This window comes from Puma concolor, chromosome C1 (genome assembly GCF_028749965.1).
Source record: "Puma concolor isolate L17-30 chromosome C1, mPumCon1.1.hap2, whole genome shotgun sequence".
In the NCBI taxonomy this organism is placed as follows: domain Eukaryota; kingdom Metazoa; phylum Chordata; class Mammalia; order Carnivora; family Felidae; genus Puma; species Puma concolor.
In genome coordinates, this window is record NC_141674.1 from 156,007,657 (window position 1) to 156,027,295 (window position 19,639).

Consider the following 19,639-nt stretch of genomic DNA (forward strand, 5'->3'; position numbering starts at 1 on the left):
TCTTACAGTTGTGAGATCGAGCTCTGTGTTGTGCTCTGCTCTGGGCATGGAGTCTGCTTAAGATTCTCTCCCCACCTCTCTCTCTGCCCTTACCCCTGCTCATTCTCTCTCTCTCTCTCTCAAAAAGAAAAAAAAATCCATACATATAATCAGTTTATGTATTTTTAATTTTTTTTTAATGTTCATATTTTGAGAGAGACAGACAGAGCATGAGCAGGGGAGGGGCAGAGAGAGGGGGAGACACAGAATCTGAAGCAGGCTCCAGGCTCTGAGCTGTCAGCACAGAGCCTGACACAAGGCTCAAACTCATAAACTGTGACATCATGAGCTGAGCTGAAGCTGGATGCCCAACCGACTGAGCCCAGTTTATGTATTTTTAAAGAACATTTACAATAACCTACATCAAACTCATTAAAAATGGCTGCGTGTAGGCGAGGGAAAGATAGATGACGTGGGGGCAGGGGGTAGATGGATAGGGAATAGATTAAAAGAAAAAACATATGAAAGAAAAAAAGGTGGGGTCTTGACCGGACTAATAATTGTTCATTATGGACTAAAAGGTATGATTAACACATCCTTCAGCATTTGAGGTCCCCCAAAAGACAACTAAAAATGCTGTGGAATGAAACTTTATTCTTATAGGCTGAAGACCTTACACTGACCTGAGATATTTGAATTTAAAAATGGATACCCAACGTTTTACTGGGGAGAAGAGCCACATAAGGATAACACACTCTCAAATGCTGAAGAGAATAGAGAGATTTTTTTTTCTAAAAATAAAGTGGGTAATTTCTTAGATTTGTACTTGGAGAAAATACAATGACAAATGTTTTGGCAAGGTGTTAGAACTTGTGCATTAGTCTTGTCTTAATGGAAGAGAATCTGTTTGAAATCATTACATTTGAGCAGAGCAATCTTGTAGTAGATAATGTTGTATCTATGTATAAACAGCCAAAAGAGACTTTAAGCCTGGGTTTCATGGTGCATTCCACTTATATACTCTCTAGTCAAGGACTGTGGGATCTCCATCCTCAGGTCTTTGTTAACACCCAGCTCAACAAGGCAGGGCATACCAATGGTGTGTGTGTGTGTGTGTGTGTGTGTGTGTGTGTGTGTGTGTGTGTGGTGTGCATACACATATTATTCCAGTCAATCTGATTTCACAAGGAAGAAATTACAAGGAATAGCTGCTGTGTGCCTTTTCTTTTCTTTTTTTGTTTTTTTGTTTTAGTTTTTGTTTCCTTTTTTTTTTTGATGTGTGCCTTTTCCAAACCATTACACATATTTGACATTGTTTAGACATGTGGTTAAGAATACATTTACCATCTAGTGTTTTAGAACTCACACAGGAAGTTACAAATTATAAATGAATGAAGCAAGAAATAGACAAATGGAAGCAAGGCGAACAAAACAGAAAATACAAGGCACATACCTCTGCTGTAAATACAATTATCACTTGGCTACAAATTTGAGGGAGTATGTCCTACAGTAAATGTTATCACTTGGTTGAAAATGATTTTTGCCTATTTTGAAAGGTAGCAGATAGATGGAGGAAAAAGAAAAAACTAAGGTGAGTAAGAAATTATTCCATTTAATGATACAGAGAAGATTATCATGGCCCTTGTGCAAGGATGACATGCAAATTCGTGACATGTTCCATATTAAAAAAAGGGGGGGGGGATTTACTTCATTTATCTATACCTTTGGGGAATGGTGTTTTATGTAAGTGATCCATCACTTAACCCTATGACTACTTCTTTTTAGTTCACCCACCTCTTTTTCTTAAATCTAAACACTTTCTGTAGAATTTTCTAGTTTGTACAGTGAATAGAAATTAATGATATAACTTTAAGCATAGGATCACTAGATCAACTATTTTATTATGACAAAAGGCAGTAATGTGTACAGAGGCCATTGGGGTGTAAAGGCTTAGCATTATACAAATAGCCCTGAACTTCCACGTGTTTACAAACCCAGTCTGCCTTTTATTAGTGTCTTCCTTCTCAATTTCCTGTCATTTCTTTCCGCCATGATTGTTTTAGCTGTTCCACCCTTTGTTGGCTATCCCCATGCCTACCACATTCACATCCTCTCCCACTGGAAAAGGATCCATGGATTTTGTGACAACCATGGGGAGTAGTTGTTTTCTCCTTATTTCCTGGTGTGTGTATCCAACTCAAACACCTAAGAGACATTCTAAAAGTGTGGTGGATCTAGATTAGAAAATCTTTTCTCTTTTTTAAAAATTTTTTTTTCAACGTTTATTTATTTTGGGGACAGAGAGAGACAGAGCATGAACGGGGGAGGGGCAGAGAGAGAGGGAGACACAGAATCGGAAACAGCCTCCAGGCTCCAAGCCATCAGCCCAGAGCCTGACGCGGGGCTGGAACTCACGGACCGCGAGATCGTGACCTGGCTGAAGTCGGACGCTTAACCGACTGCGCCACCCAGGCGCCCCAGAAAATCTTTTCTGATTGAAATTATTTTAAATGAAACAGTCATGATTTTTATTAGGATTTTCCTGTTTACTAATAGATAAATGTGTCCCATTTGGAGTTTATAGTTCATTTTTTTCCACAAGGCGATCAACCAAGACACCAGATAAAATTTTATCAGTACCTATTTTATTGTGCTGCTCCTGCATTTTACTAGTGAAGTTCAAAGTAAGTTTTTTTTTTCTTTGCTGTCTTCTGCTTACTCCAAAAATTTCCAGAGGCTAATAAAATCTGAATCTTAATAAGGTCTTAGCTATAGTAACAGCAAAATTTAGCATAGCTGAAGAGATATGAATACAATTTCCCAGGCTTTTTTCTCATTAAAATGCTACTCTTCAGACACATAGAGTAAAACTCATGAATGAAACTATGTCTATATATTTAGCAGTAGAACTGTAACAAAATTTCAGTTAGCAATTTTTCACAGGAGGTCCTTTGAGGCTGAGCTTTTAGCACTGGTGGACAGTACAAAAACTACGACCTACAAATGTAAGCCTTTCAGACACTAATACCATGCCCTGTTCATAGTAGGTACTTTAAAAATAGTAGAGCACAATTTCTCTTTCTTTAACTAGGAAACATTTCAATGTTAAAGTAACCTTAACTAGGAAACATTTCAATCTCATTTCTCAGAATGCAAACAAAAAATAACAATAACCACTTGGCCCTACTGGGTCAGGATGAAAGATTTACCTGACCACCCCGGCTGGTTACGGAAGCTCAGCAGTAAAACAATTTCTGAGTTGGTCTACATTCTTCCAAACTAGAGGCTTCCTTAACCATGAGACACCACCCCTCCTTGCGGGACTATCATGGCTAGAGTTGAAGAAGGGTTGGGTGATCTGGGCTGTGCATCATGTCATGCAATGGCCATCAGAACAGCATGAGGACAACTGAATGCCCACGTGAATAATTCTCAGTGTGCAAGCACAGAGTGCACACAGGACAGCAACACTTAAAAGGTCTAAAAGCATAAACTGCAATATGCTAGATTGCCACAGTCACACTCCAATTCAGTAATGTCTTCAATCAGTATTAATGAAAGGTGCTTTTTCAGGGGTTTACAGGTTATTTTCCTGAAGGGAATGAAACGTGCTAGAAGATCATCTTCTAATTCCTATCTTTGTTTCTGTAATACTATTAAATAATCACATACAGTCAACTCTAATGCCCTACTGAGACAATACTTCTGTGTAAATATAACATTTTCAGTACATCCTCAAGTCACAGATATGACACATAACAAATTTACATGTAATGCATTGTCCCCAAAGAAAGAACTCCATTCCTTAAAAAGTGACAAAGCATTTAGGCATATTTCTGAGCAGTAACATTCAAATCAAGATTACCAACAAGTGATAGGTGACAATTTTCAATGAAGAAAGCTGTAGAAGATAATTGAATCAGTTTACCATTTGTAGCAGAAAAAATAATCCATATTAGATGTATTCTGTGATACTTTAAAAACTTCTCAATACTGACAAATGAAAAAAATAAATGTGTATGTATCTAATTTTTTCTTCTAATATACATATACATATAAATTATAAGAACTATCATGGCAATCAAAAATTTTGTGTAATTTTTGGGGCCCCTGGGTGGCTCAGTCAGTTAAGTGGCCGACTTCAGCTCAGGTTATGATCTTGCAGTTTGTGGGTTCCAGCCCCGCATGGAGCTCTGTGCTGACAGCTCAGAGCCCGCTTCAGATTCTGTGTCTCCCTCTCTCTCTGTCCCTCCCTCACTCATACTCTGTTTCTCTTTGTCTCTCAAAAAATGAATAAAAATGTTAAAAAAATAAAAAAAGTTTTATGCAATTTTTAAGTCTGATTTAAGAATGTATAGTGGAAAGCCCCTTTTAAAATAATATGACAATAATTAAAACATTTACAGTTCACTAAATTTAAGAATATTCTCTTACTTGGGGCGCCTGAGTGGCTCAGTCGCCTAAGCGGCCGACTTTGGCTCAGGTCATGATCTCACGGTCTGTGAGTTTGAGCCCCGCGTAGGGCTCTGTGCTGACAGCTCAGAGCCTGGAGCCTGTTTCAGATTCTGTGTCTCCCTCTCTCTGACCCTCCCCCGTTCATGCTCTGTCTCTCTCTGTCTCAAAAATAAATAAACGTTAAAAAAAAAGAATATTCTTTTACTTTCCACCTTAAAGGTCAACAATTAACCCATGTTATTATAATTTATTTTGTAATTTTCCTCAATTTAATAATTACAAGATTAAATTATCTGCAACTTGTCTTAAAATTCTGGGATTCAAAATTCTTTCTAGGTTTCTGAAAATATTAGTACTTTTTCCTCTGTGTAAGTGGAGCTACTATTATTTTTTGGTGTGGAGGAGTTGCTTTAAAAAAAATACTGAGTGGGCATTCAGTTACACACTATTTTAGTTTAAAATGGGAGGGGATGGCAGTGGAAAATACTCACGAAAAGATACCTGTCAGGCAGACTCTTCAATTCATTCATTTTATATTTTCTTTCTTTTTTCCTCCTTAATGAATGAGAGGAAAATGCATCTTTGGCATTCCAAGGAAGTGATTCTGAAGTGTAATCTCCATCAGATCATCTAGAAGAACAAATGTCCAGTGACATGGTATTAAAGGCAGTACATAAGGTTGTTCCAAAGACCAGCTGAAAGCCTGAGACCCCGTCAGTAGCCATGACTGAAGCTCATCATGTTTGGACACTGCAGCTGAAACCTCCAGACTTACTGAGCAACAATGAAGATATTGTACAATCAGCTAGGATTACAGTGAAGAAAAACAAAATGCTCTCAGATCATAACAGAAGTGATTATCACGAGGAAAGAGAAGTGACTGTTGGATTTAAAAGGCAACCAGAGCAAAATAAAAACAAAAGCAAATACAGAACATTAGCACCCTACCCCAGAGGATGTTAAAATCACAAAGAAAAATTTCCAAAGGAATTATAATAAGCTCACACATGAAAAAGCACTTACACAATCCATTGTAGGATGTACACTTTGCTAAATGATCTGAAAAATTAGAAAAAGAAACTGATTCATTGTAGAGGTGCATTATCTAAAAGTACACAGTGTCCAGAAATTCTATTGCTTCTTTCATCAGAATCAATGTGAGGCTTGCACTAGTAAAGACGGTGAAGTTATTTTATAAGAGGAGGAGGAGGAGGAGGAAGGGGAAGAAGAGGAGGAGGAAGGGAAGGGAGGGGGGAAAGAAAGCTAGAGAACCAGTATCAAGTCAAGAAACAAAAGGGGTGGAGAGGGCTTATTGGAATATAATAAAGTGCCTTCTTTTTCTTTCAGCTAATATATAAAAGTTAAAAATTTCCAGTTCTCCTGAAAAGAGATTTCTACAAATAATGCACCCTTTAAATACCATTCAACAGCTGTTGAAATTTGGCTCATGAAAAGGTTGCCAGAGGGGATGGACATGGGGGGCGGGGGATGGGCAAAGTGGGCGAAGGGGAGCAGGAGGGGCAGGCTTCCAATTATGGAATGAAGAACTCATGGTGCTAAAAGTTACAGTGTAGGGAATACAGTCAATGGCATTGTAACAGTGTGGTAGGGTGACAGATGGCAGCTACACTTGTGGTGAGCATAGTGTAGACTTGTCCAATCACTATGTTGCACACCTGAAGCCAATGTAACATGGCCAACTATTTTTCAGGTAAAAACAAAACCAAAAAGCTGCAGTTACATCTTTCATCAGGCAAATGACACTAGGCACATCAACTAGTTATGCAATATTTTGCCACTGTTTTGTTTCATGTATACTTTTGTCAACGGTGTGTGATGGCTGTTCTTGTCCTTTTATGTCCCAATACACCTGATGTAAATATTAGTCTATCAGTAATAGGGATCACTCGACTAATCATGAATGCTTTCGTAGGAGATGATGCTAAGTAGTAGAATTTTTCTCCAGTGGGGAGATGGAAGGGACTCCAGCTTTAAACACCTTGCTCAGGAGATTCTTATAGGATACCCACGGGTTGTAAAGTGCTTCCCTTTTTGAGAATCACTAATGTTCTCAAAGGTTATAAACCTCTTCCCCCTTTGAGAATAACTGATCTTTGGAATGAAGATAAGGAATTTATATATTTTCTCCATGCCAGGTTAACAAGCTTCTAGAACATGGTCTGTGTATGTTGGATTCAGCAAGGGCATTCACTAACCCACATTTGGGAGGGCTTGCACTTTTATTTTTTCTTGTAGCAATGAAAGATTTATGCCTATCCATCACTTTGTTGTGATCGCCACCAGAAGAAAGTTGTCTGGGGTTAAGGGTATAGACAGGCCATGGGATAGATGAAGTTTCACTTTGGCTTATCTGCTCAGCCATTCAAACCAACACTAAGAAACCATAGATCAAAGTCACATGTTTACAGTAATATTAATGGCAACCTCACGTCTAAGTAAATTATCTGGTCCTTTCACTCAGATGTTTGGATCTTAGGAAGATGAAGGAAGAGGTCAGGCAAGTCTTGGCTGTGACAACATTCACTAGCACCTGAAACAATTAGCTTTAGTAGCCACATATATCTTTAAGTGCTTTGTAACTATTTTTCTATCCCAATGATTGAAAACAACTGTATAAAAAAGTGATCTCCTTATAGATGGGCATTGCATCGCCAGTGGTTTCTGTAGTGGGCACCATCTCCCTCTTCAAGATCAAAGCATTCCTTCCCCCAGCTGCCAGGTTGTGACTGCAGATGGTTCACAGCTAAGCCCCTTTTTTTAGGAATTATCCTTGGCCCAAGATTATATCCCCTACTGGAGTGGGGGAAGGACAGCCTGCACACAATGCAGGGCCAAGAGGTGGGTGGAGGAAGTGAGGAACTGGCCTTGGTGCTCAATTTAAAGGGGGGCCAAAAACTCAGTAACCAAGATAAATAATATTTCAATGCACTAGTTTTTTTAAAATAAAATATGTAGGGACGCCTGGGTGGCTCAGTCGGTTGGGTGTCCGACTTTGGCTCAGGTCATGATCTCACGGTTTGTGAGTTTGAGCCTCGCGTTGGGCTCTGTGCTGACAGCTCAGAGCCTGGAGCCTGCTTCGGATTCTGTTTCCCCCTCTCCCTCCGCCCCTCCCCCACTTGTGCTCTGTCTCTGTCTCTCTCTCTCTAAAAAATAAATACATGTAAAAAAAATAAAAAATGTAAAGAATCCATGATGATCAAATATCACAATTGTAAATAAAGACAGCATCAATAATAACCAATTTTTCTTTTTTGCCTGGGGCTTCAATATGGCTCCACACAGCACTCTTACTTATCCTATCTTAATTTATTATGTTCAATATTTTGTTCATTGTGGATGTTGTATTAATTTAGATTTTGTTAAAATAGTGCATAAAAATATTTATCATGGTAACTGAGGGTTTTGGCATCCCTAAATTTTGTCCTTGAGTGGAGTGCCTCCCTTACCTCACCCAAGTCCCAACTCTGGAAGGTGGTACTATTGCTTGGCTCATTTGCCCTCCAGAGGGACAATGTTGAAAGGTCATCCCAACAACAGAGTACCTGCAGGATTGGTTGTGACTTCCTTTCTTGTGACTTCATCACATCCCAGTCCTGCTTCCTACACTCCCTTTTAGTTTTATTCCCAAGAACACCAGCAGACAAGTCTCTGTCTCTGTGTTTCCCCTAAGACATCCCCATAGAAGAGGTGAAAAATGAAACTCAGAGAAGCTGTGGGACTTGCCCAGGTTTTCAGCCTTCCTAAGTGGTAGAGATGAGAACCCAGGTAGGTCTAACTTGAAGCCAGTGTTCTTTGTAACACCGGAATTTGGGTTGATAGTCAAATAATCCAAAGGTTAAACCCAGATATCAATAATCCCCATGCATGTACCTAATAGTAGACTGGAAATCAGGTTCTCTGGTTTCCAGGAGGTAATCCTCTGATTATGTTAGACCCTACAGCAGACAGAATAATGTCCACCCTGCCTCCCCAACAAAGATATCTACATCCTAATCCCCAGGACCTATGAATATATTAACTGACATTAACAAATGGATTTTTCAGATGTGATTAAGTTAAGGACCTTGAGATGGGAAAATTATATACACTGCTTTTCCAGGTGGGCACAATATGATCACAAGGGTCCTTTTTAGGGAAAGAGGGAGATGTGATGATGGAAGCAGAGGTCAGAGGGGTGTCACCATGAGCCAAAGAATGCAATCATCCTCTAGAATCTGGAAAAGTCAAGGAATAGATTCTCCCCGAGAGCCTCCAAAAGAAACAGTCCTACTGCCACCTTGATTTTAGCTCCATAAGCTCCATTTGGACTTCGGACCTCCAGAAGTATAAGAAAATAAGTTTGTGTTATTTGAAGCCACTCAGTTTGTGGTAATATGTTACAGCAGCAACAGGAAAGCAATACAGAATCCAAAGGCAGCATCTTTGCCCTGATATCATGGCACCATTCACATCACTCAGAATTAGAATGAATCCCTAACAAAAATCAGACAGAATCAGCAGAGGAATTTAACGATGACTTCTCAGTTGTGTTATATTAAAAAAAAATCTCTTTTAAATAACTTGGATATGTGGAAGGATTGATGATCTTGTTCTGGCTCCAGATGGTCATGTTCTCCTAATGACAGATGGAAGTCCAGAACAGGCAGGCTCATCTACGTGGAAGGAGGAGAGAAATGATTAAGAAGGCCAGCAAGATCCAAGAACTCTTTAAAGCCTGTTTTTTACTTTCCAGATTCTTCATTAATTCTCTTTAAATTGCAAACATTGTATTACTAATATTTTATAATGGGACAAACTACTCTGTTTTTCTTCTCTTTCCTTGCTGCACTTGAAGAATTTAGAGTTTAAGCTTCTCTGGCACTTATGCAAAAATAGACATTCTGGTTGTTATTCTTGTTGTTGATCAGATACTGGGACTGATGTGCCATCAATTTCCTCATAAAAAGGCTGAGTAATGACGAAGTTTGTTTTTAAAGGTTGGTTATAAGAAAGAGGACAAAATACTTTGGCTAGAAGCCAAAACAAGAGAATTGGGGACATCAAGGAAATATCTTGAACAGAAAGAGAACACAGTAGCAGGGCTTCACTCCAGGCAAGAAAGGAGTTCTATCTTTTGGACATACAAGAAGAAGAGAAAGTACCGCGTGTATGTGAATTAGAGGTGGGACAGGGAGGAAAAGGGGCAAGGGGAGGTGACTATACCTAAGCAGATGGGACCTCAAGCAACCTTGCAAAAATACTCTTACCTCCACTGTGTGCCAGCAGGATGTAGTTCCATGGCCAGTCAGCTCCTCGGAGCGGAGTCATCATTGGGAAGTGGTAGCTTTTATCCAAACAAGCATCTCCTACCTCTGCAGGCTCAGTTATCTGTACTTGCCTTCTGCTTCTCCTGAAGATGTCCCTTCATCAGTTAGCATCTTGTTTGAGGCCTCTCTGAAGAAATGATGCTTATCCATTTCCTTAAATTTTTCTTGGTTTCTGCCTGACTTACTCTTACCCCACACTGCCTCAAGCATAATGAGAGCCCAAGAAAAGTGGGGTGGAGTCCTGGAAACTTAATGGAATGGCATAAACAAACAAACAAACAAACAAACAAAAACTAAGCTAAATAGAACCAGTTTAATTTCTCCCCTACCGGTACCTGTCTTTCGCATGAGCTGGGATAATGTTTAATGGCTTCTTTTTACATGATAATAAAATTCCCTGTAAATACACGGGCCATCCTGTGCAGAAGGAATATCCAGGTCAAAGGTCTTATTATAGATCAACATATTCTTTATTTTTTTTTTTTTCAACGTTTATTTATTTTTGGGACAGAGAGAGACAGAGCATGAACGGGGGAGGGGCAGAGAGAGAGGGAGACACAGAATCGGAAACAGGCTCCAGGCTCTGAGCCATCAGCCCAGAGCCTGACGCGGGGCTCGAACTCACGGACCGCAAGATCGTGACCTGGCTGAAGTCGGACACTTAACCGACTGCGCCACCCAGGCGCCCCTGTCAACATATTCTTTAAAATAGCTTAGTAACCAATATGGAGGGGCACTGGTCATTTCGGCTGATTTGGAAAAGCATAGGCCTGGGCAGTTATGAAGTCACTGAGACTCTCAGCAATACAGGCCCCTCTGAACTCCTAGTTAACACTGAAGAGGTGTAGACCTCGGTACATCCTAGGTGGGGCTTTTTGGACATCTGGTAGAAAGAAAACAAATGGAGAAATTATGATTTGGAACAATTTACTGTGTTAAAAATTACTTTATCAATGAAAGTTGAGTAATTTTTCCCATTATTTAACTAAAGTTTGTGCTTTTTTATGTAGTTGGTCAGCTATGCTTGTGCCTCAGTGCCTTTAAAAAAAAGTATATTGCATTAAATACTTTGGAGGGAGATGTGCAAAAAGATCAGAGGACATGCTTGTAGTGGAGCCTTTGGGCTGTCTGCTTAGAACTTTCTGAACCCTAGAGGAGACTTGGGTAGTCTGCTTCACTGGGTGGCCTCCCTTGTGGCCAGAGTGGGAGAGAAGTGGGACCAAGGGCTGCACATCAGTCTTTGCCTGTGGTTAAAACTGTAACATGGGAGCAGTGAAATGTCCATGAGAAGTGAAGAGTGTTTCTGCCCTGCTTGAGGATTCTCCTCTTGCTTGGAAGTTGTCTTCAGTGAGCATTTGTTGAATGACTTGAATTAGTGAATGGATGGATGGAAGAATGAATACAGCCATGCAGAAAACAGCAGAGAAAAAGGGTAGAGTCCTGCCCACATTCCAGTCCCTGGTTCTAGTTCCTTCCTGCCTCTTAGCTCCAGTGCTGACTTTAGTAGCACAAGCCATTCTATGTTGGTTTCTGTTACTGGAGATTGTAATCACTAATAAGGGGAGTTTGGAGTCTACTTTGAGACTTATGTGAAAAAAAAAAAAAAAACCATAGGACTTATTCTCTTTGTATATATGTATATTTATATGAGTGTATGTGTATGCATGTGTATGTATATATAGTATCATGTACATATATATACTCCAAATCAATCAGTGTCCCTGAGCTCTCTTCCTTATATCTAAAATGAAAGGATTAAACTAAATGATCTGAATTTTTAAGAGGTTATGCTTTCCAGGAATTGTGTCAATGATTTGTATACAAGGTATAATGTTGCCCAAGTGCCCAAGGTAGGCCCTCTGGAAATTCTTATACTTTCCATGTTGTGTCATTGCTGAAAACAGTTGGGAAGCTCTTTTGGAAGTGCATTCAGAGGTGGTCACACATTATTTTAACTCCCTCCATGGAGGCAGATCTCCAGTCTGATAAAATGGTGACTGAGAGTGCTGGTAACACCAGTTTGGGCAGAAGGCAAATTTTGGCTGTAAAATAGCAGTGACAATTTTCCCATGAACTGGCCCCGGAGGCAGACTCCAGGGAGCGCCATGGCCCTAAGGATGGAATATTGATACACCATGTTTGGTGAAAAGACACACCAAATTGAAATGTCTGGATGGGAGATAACTTGTAGGAGTCACCCACACTTGGTTTCCCTCTTTTTGGATGGATAGTTCTTCAGTATCCCTCTCACATCAAGCATAAGGCTGGGCCTATACCAGGTTTAGGTATAAGCACTGGGTGATTGATTAAGCCAAATTCATAATGACAGCTATCGTTGTTGAACTTTTACTAGTGCCGGGTGCTTTACACACGCATATATTTTCTTTTCTTTCTTTTCTTCTTCTTCTTCCTTTTTTTTTTTTTTTTTTTTTTTTTAAGTAGGCTCCATGTCCAGTGTGGTGCTCAACTCAGGGCTTGAACTCACAACCCTGAGATGGGGACCTGAGCTGAGATCAAGAGTCGGACATTTAACCGACTAAAGCACCCAAGTGCCCCTTCATGTATTTTCTCATTTCACACTGTCAACCATCTTCTTCTTAGTCTCATTTCAAATGTTAGGAAAGAGAGACTTCAAGAATTTAAGAAACGCGTCCCATATTCCACTGCTAACAAGTGGCAGCACGAATGCGGTGAAGCCAGGTTGTCTGACCCCAGGCCCACTGTGCTCTCCTACCTCCCTCTTCTCGGCCATAATTGGAGGCAAGTGAAAATGGCACAGGCACAAAGACTGTCCATTACATAATATTGATCAGAACCAGAATGTTCTCCTGAATAGCATTGTCTGCCTAGAAAATAAAGTTAGGGGTCGTAAATGGTTCAAAACGTTGTGTATAAGTATTTTGTTCAAAACATTGTGTATATGCATTTCTAGCTGTTACTTTTGCTTTGTGTTTTCAGAAGGTCTGAAAGGGCAGCGTATCCTGTATAATACTCTTCTCTACATGTCTCAGCCTTCCATGTGGCTTTTACTGGCATGCATTATTGTTCTCTCCTTCTCCTATATGCCTTAAGGTAGGGCAATTCTGCCACCCACTGAAGTTCAGTTCTAAAAAGCTAATAGCTTTGGCAAAATAGCAGAGGGGTTAGTTATTTTTTTCAAGTTAGTGTGGAGAAAAGGGAATAGAACAGGTTCTTCCCAGATGCCTGATTTCTAGTCAGCATGCGGCATGAATCCCTGGTTGAGCACGTTTCAGCCATCCTGTGCCTCAGGAGAAAACCACCACTCCTGCCTGCGTCGCTATGGTAACTGATGCTCAGCAGGCAGTTGCAGTTTCATTTAACATAACTGGCTTTTAGAACTTGAGGGGAAGCATGCTTTCATGTAAGAGAAAGGGAAAGGCAAGTGGTTTAATTAATGTGTCTCAATTTAACATAGGGATACAGGTCACTTCCACTGTTTGACCATAGCGTGTATAGCTCTGTTTTATATCTGTGTCAGATCTAAGGCATCAAAGGATGGAATATTTCTCTCATCATGTGTGAAGTGTACAAAGTGGGCAGAAAAGGAGAGACGGGTTGTGTTGGACCCTTTGCAAAAGGTTTTTCACTTTATAAAACCATCTCGGTTTGAGAGTGTATTGAATTGCTTCCTCTTCTCACATCCACAAAGGAGGCCTGAGAGATGGGTTGCTAGGCAACCTCACACCGAAGACTGGGGCGCTTTGAAATTAACATAGTTGACCTCCCCGTCATCTCTGCAGCTCTGCTATTCAAAACCATTTGGTGAGGTCCTAGGACTCAAGAAAATAGATACAAAACGTAAATACAAAAATAAAGAAAGGGTGAAACACATCTAACCTTTTCAAGCAAAGATCAGGATTCTCTCAGTGAAAAAAGGCAACAGTATGAAAAAAGCAGGTTGAGGGGAAAATGGTATTAGTCGCTATAAAACTAGAAACTTATATTTTGAATAATCCAGGAAGCAAATTTTCCTTGCTATGTTTTTAGAGATGTTTACAACTGCCATGCAAACTATCATAGCAAAGAGTCTGAAAACACTTAAAGGGCAAACACAAAATAAATCAGTTTATGATAATAAGATCTACTACATATTTTTGATGAAAAGCTCAACTCTCAATCCTCAGCACGTGATGTTTTGCTTAAGCTCCAGAGTCTCCTATTCTCCTTCCTGCCACTACATCATTAATATGACACTAGTTCGTGTGGGAAGGGATGGCATTTATTTTGCAAGTAGATGAATATTTGGAAGGAAATTGCAAAGCTGGTTTATGGAGCAAAGCATACACTCTTGTCAGCAGTAAATTATTTAGTTTGATTTTTAAAATACTTCATACCACTGCAAAATGGTTATGGTAACATTTTAAGATAGGCTGTTAAATTTATCAACATTAAAATCAATCAAAATTGGTGGTGCTGTGGAAGGTGGGGGACAGTAAACAAACCTTGAGGTCTTTTAGTAGATTTGTTTTTTTATCATGAGTGTTAAGTGAAGCAATTCTGAAGCTATTTTAGATGGATTACAGGATTGAAGAAATGAACAAATATGTTGAGGTTTTTGGGACTCAGGGTCTCCCTGTGGAAGAAGGGATGTACAAATGAAGACTGGGGAAAAGCAAGAATGAACCTTAAGATGATAAATCGGAATTTGAGAAATGTATGTAATTTTGTGATTCCTAAAATATGTGTCAGTATATGAGTATGTGTATTTATATGTGTGTATGCATGTGTATACACGTGTATTTACACATATATATACATCCAAATGTTTTTTATTTGCTCAATGTGTTTAGAAGCAATTCACCCTGGTAGCAATGAGCACTTAGCAGTAAGATCTTGATCTCTGATACCATTCCCCCACTAAAGAAAACCAGGGCTGCTTGTAGAAACTGCAGCTTGCAGGGCTGACGCAGGGTAATTAGAAGTTCAACCTAACACATTTTGTTATGCTGAAAAGCAGGGAAGTGCTCAAAAAAAAAAAAAAAAAAGTGATGGGGGGATGTCACAAGCCCACGGGGGCCAGCTTAAAGCAGTTTCTGCTGGCCAAAACTGAAACAATTTGAGCACCAAAAAAAGAACATTAATGACTTATGAATCATTGGTGGGGGGGAGGGGGAAGGGAATTCATGAACCCATATGATATTAAATAATAGATTAATACATAAAAAGTAAAAAAATAGAGGAAGGGGTCTTGCTTACAGTAAAATGCTGAGTACTGACTGGTTGGTACATGTGGAGAAAGTGCTGATGATAGATTGTATTTAAAAATTTTTTTAATGCTTATTTTTGAGAGCAAGAGCGCGTGCATGTGAGAGATTATGCAGGGGAGGGGCAGAGAGGGAGAGGGAGACAGAGAATCCTAAGTAGGCTCTGCACTGTCAGCACAAAGCCCTATACGGGGCTCGAATCCATGAATGTGAGCTCATGACCTGAGCCAAAGTCAGACACTCAACCAACTGGGCCATCAAGGTGCCCCTAGACAGTCATCTTTTATGACCATCGTGGTAAAGAAGACATCAGGCAATAATCATGCTAATCTAGGGGGTATTTTTGAAGAAGAGTAGACTATATGTATGATCTAGAAGTGTCTCCTCACAGATTGATTGCTCGTTACAAGGGAAAACAATAACAACTACATAGTGGAAAACTTTGATTAGGCAATCAAAATTAATGTCACCAGTGAGGACAGATGGACATTGTGTGCTTCCAGAGGACACCGGGAGGACACAGCAATATCTGGTATTATGGCCAGGTATACTCAGTGTGGATCTAATCATTAAGAAATATCAGACAATCCCCAAACAAGGAACAACTCTATTCAAGAAAAGGAGGGGCTGAGTGGATGGATTCTTCAAACATGGCTGTGTTATAAAGGACAGAGAAAGGCTGTGGAATTGCTCCAGGTTAAACAAGACTAAAGAGACATGACCAGCAACACGGTTGTATCTGATCCCACAGTGGAACGGGTCTGGAGGAAAAGGATGCTATAAAGGACACTATGGGATCAACGGACAGAGAGTGGAAGATGAAAAGTACCATGTCTATGTTCAATTTACTGAAGTTCACAGCTGTACTGTAATTATTTTAGAGGATATCCCTATTCTTGGGAGATACACAAGAAAGTACGTAGGAGGACAGAGGCATGTATGCAACTTATTCTCAAAAATGCTTGTAAAAAAACATTTCATGGGCTGCCTGGGTGGCTCAGTCGGTTGAGTGTCCGACTTCGGCTCAGGTCATGATCTCACGGTCTGTGGGTTCGAGCCCCGTGTTGGTTCTGTGCTGACAGCTCAGAGCCTGGGGCCTGCTTCCGATCCTGTGTCTCCCTCTCTCTCTGCCCCTCCCCCGCTCTCACTTTGTCTCACTCTATCTCTCAAAAATAAACAAATGTAAAAAAAAAAAAATTTTTAAAAAAGAAAAAAAAACATTTCATGTATGATAGGAGTATATATGTAGTGTATATAAATGTATATATAAACATACGTAAACACACAGAGAAGGCACAAATGACAGCACAAATGAGGTAAAATAATGGCAATATTTTAATATGTATCTGAGTAAGTGGCATGTGGGCGCTCTCTGTACTTTTCTTATTCATGAAACTTCTGTAAGTTTAAAATGATTTACAAATAGTTAAAGTCAACCAAAAAAAATTTTTTTTTCTCTTTTTGTGAAAACAAAAACAATTTGTACTGGAACTAAAATAAGGACTCTTTGATACTTAATTTGTGAAAACAACAACACATACAACAAAATGTTACACTGTAACCCAGGGTTGTGTGTTTAGCACAGAGAAGTGATGGCGGGATACAGACACACCCTGGTTGTACCATTTCTTTCTCTTGCCTCTTTGTGTGGCATATGTTTAATCACTTTAACTTTGCTCTTGGGTGTTCTCAGAATCCTGGACTTGCCCAACTCCTAAATTCCCCTCAAACTGTCCTCTGCAATTTGTGACTTAGGTCAATGTGAAAAATTGACCAGTTTTCAAGAAATTATATGTCAAGAAGTTTTTATTCACCAACTAGAGTAATTTCAAGTATTTCACGTAAACTGTTTGAAAAGAGCATTTATATGACTGTTTAGCATTTTAGCAAAAAAGTTTATTTTTTCCCTTCCAAGTTTTTAAACGTAGTGTGTTTTTCTAAGAAAGTTTAATCTGTAACTGTGGGGCAGGACCTGTTACCCTGACCCATTACAAGTGAGGATACTACTGACTACTTCACAGCTGTTTGTGATTCAAAAAACTTTTTTTTTTTAAAGCGTCTTACATCATTTACCCATTAAAAATAAAAGTAGCCTGCCTTTGGCAGAAACTGAAATAGTAATTACCTTCTTAAAATACCCTTGTTTTTTTTAAAAACAGAGTTTCTTTCACATTGCCAAAACAATTTGTTTGAAGAAAGATAAAAATAACATGCACACTATTTGAAAACAGCTTGGTTTAAAGATTGCCATAGATTCTAAGGTTATACCGCTCGGAAGGAAGACATTTAGAACCTGCTCATTACTCAGCTTTCCTCATTTATGGGATCAAATTGCTTTTATGGGCATTGTGCCAGATTCATTTATGTGCACTGTAAGGCAGATTGTAGAGTGAAGCATTTTTCTAGAAAACATCTGGCTCTTAAGAAGAGTATTAAAAGGTGTGTAGCACTTTTTTTTTTGCTCATAACTATGATTTATTATGTTACGGTAACCCCCCTCTAATCTGGCAGGCAGACTTCCAGCAACCACAACCAGGAACCTGGAAGTAAGTGAAAAATATTTTAGAACCCAAGGAAAACAGAGGCCCCCAAATTCCATGCATATGAAGGAGAGGTACTGCATTTAGGTCAAAGTCCATTTTCTTGATTACAAAACTATTGGAGCAAATTAGTGTAAGGGCTCCTGAGGCCACCTTATATGTTACACCTCTTTCTACAGTTATTTTGTTCCTATACTCTTATAAAAATCGTGCATGCCTGCAAACTCTTAATTTTTCTAAACACCCCCTAGAAACCTACCCTTTTCCTTTTCGTTTTTCCCTCTTCTCTTCTACCTTCAGTATCTATTGGCTTTAAATATTCCAAGATGTTCAAGCAGTTCCTCCCTTGGGGGGGGGGAAAAAAAAAGCAAGACACTTGTCATATCCCTCTGCAGCCAGCACTCCGTCACCCTTACCTTCAGTCCTGTATCTAAACATTCTCCTGCACTGTATTTCCTTACCTTCCATTCACAGGGCTGTCACTAACCCACCAGGACCTTTTGTTCAGATTAGAAGAGGGGATCCTCTTCCTCCAAGTGGGGGGCAGTTGCAGGACGTAAGACCTGGATGCTGGATTTCAGCCTCCACCCACCACCCCCGTAGCGGGGTCCTTCCATTCAGGACACGAGCTACACAACCACACTTTGTGGCCTTGTGTGATTTCAGTTATTTCCACTGGCAAAACTCTGCTGCTAGAATATGGGCTAAAAGTGCAGAGGACTGGTTTTGCTCTCCATTTTCCCGCAGTTGTGGGACTGTGCTCTTCACCCATTTTGACAAGAGAAGCTCCTATCCTCCTTAGTAATTCCATGTTCTATTACCGGCTATTACCCCTCGGGTTAACATTTTCCAGCAGCGTCTTGTTCTAACTTCTACATCCTGAATCTTTTTCTCTGACAACTGAAATAAACCAGATTACATTTTGCATAAACAATTAGTAGTAGAGTGTGGGTGTTAAGAGTTGAAAGAATGCTAGCTTTTGTGTAGTTTTTTCTACTCATCTTTGTTCAGCTAAACAGCTTTAAACAGGCAGCAAGAAGCAAGCTTGAGAACGTTATTCTCTAAAAAAACAAGACAAAACAAAACCAAACCCGAACTTTTTTAGTGTAGATGTTCACTGCAGTGAACTTGAATAATAGCAAAGAAATAAATTGCTGATTATTTCAGCACTCAGATATAACTAGCTATAAATTGGGTTAACTTCATCTAGTTTTGTATTTATATCTATGCATCCATTTTTTGCAAGTTAATATATGAAGTTATGTTTCTTCTTTTTTACTATTTTGTGAGAATTTAGTAGTTAAAAATCTGGAAAAAGTTTCAAAAAACACATAAAAACATCTTCGAAAATAGTTTTTGATGACTACATAGTAGTACTCCATTATTGGGTACACTTTTCATGTATTTGACCACTTCATTTATGTTGAGTGTTTTTGGTAACAAAAAAAAACCCAAAAAACTCAAGCTGTTTGCTATCACATTTTTTTAACCGGAATTTCTGAGTATTTCCGATAAATTTTCTCCAAGTGGGATTAGTCAAAGGACAAACTCTTAATCCACGATGCCAAAATGTGCTTGAGTAAGGCTGCACTGCGCTCTGCCAGCAGAGTGTGAATGTGGGTTTCCTTGCACCTCTGCCAATCTTACATTTCAAACAAGGCATTTGTTACTTTATCAGCACTAGTGCTGCTATAGGATCCTGTTATAAGGCTATTCACTTGTCGTCTCTAGTCCCAAACTCAAAATTGTTTCTGTCAGTCTTAACTGGTCGTTTGGTTTCCATGATTGTTAGCTACTCGTACCCTAATGCAAAGTTCAACCTAGCTTCCTCAGCTGTGGGTGCATAAAGCCCTTCCAGAATGGCTCTAGGTTCTTGACTTTTGGAAAGAAAGCGATTTCTTCTTGGGACCCAGTTCGTCATACTAGCTGATTTAAGCTCAAAGTGCATTAAACTTTGACGGGATGGTATTCTGATCCTAGGTTGACAGAAAATTCTTCCATGCTGTGCTCCTCTCCTCTGTCCTGAGTGCAGCCCCCAAACCCTCATCTAACTTGATTCCTTCAAGCAGCAGTTCAGAGCAGTCTGAGCTCCCGCTTTCCTGGATGTGTGATC

At 39.6% G+C, this 19,639-nt stretch overlaps 1 protein-coding gene and 1 non-coding gene across 2 annotated transcripts in view; one reads left to right on the forward strand and one right to left on the reverse strand.

Annotated features, from left to right (window-relative positions):
- GALNT3 (polypeptide N-acetylgalactosaminyltransferase 3) overlaps positions 1-5,033 on the reverse strand; it is a 98,881-nt gene extending 93,848 nt beyond the window's left edge. Inside the window, exon 1 of the mRNA XM_086718802.1 lies at positions 4,936-5,033. The gene's annotated coding sequence lies outside the window, so the exon portion shown is untranslated. The remainder of the gene's footprint in view (positions 1-4,935) is intronic.
- Positions 1,565-1,666, forward strand: LOC112849091 (U6 spliceosomal RNA). Its single transcript, XR_003222533.1, has one exon. It is a non-coding gene; the product is annotated as a U6 spliceosomal RNA (small nuclear RNA).
- Positions 5,034-19,639: the final 14,606 nt, after the last annotated feature.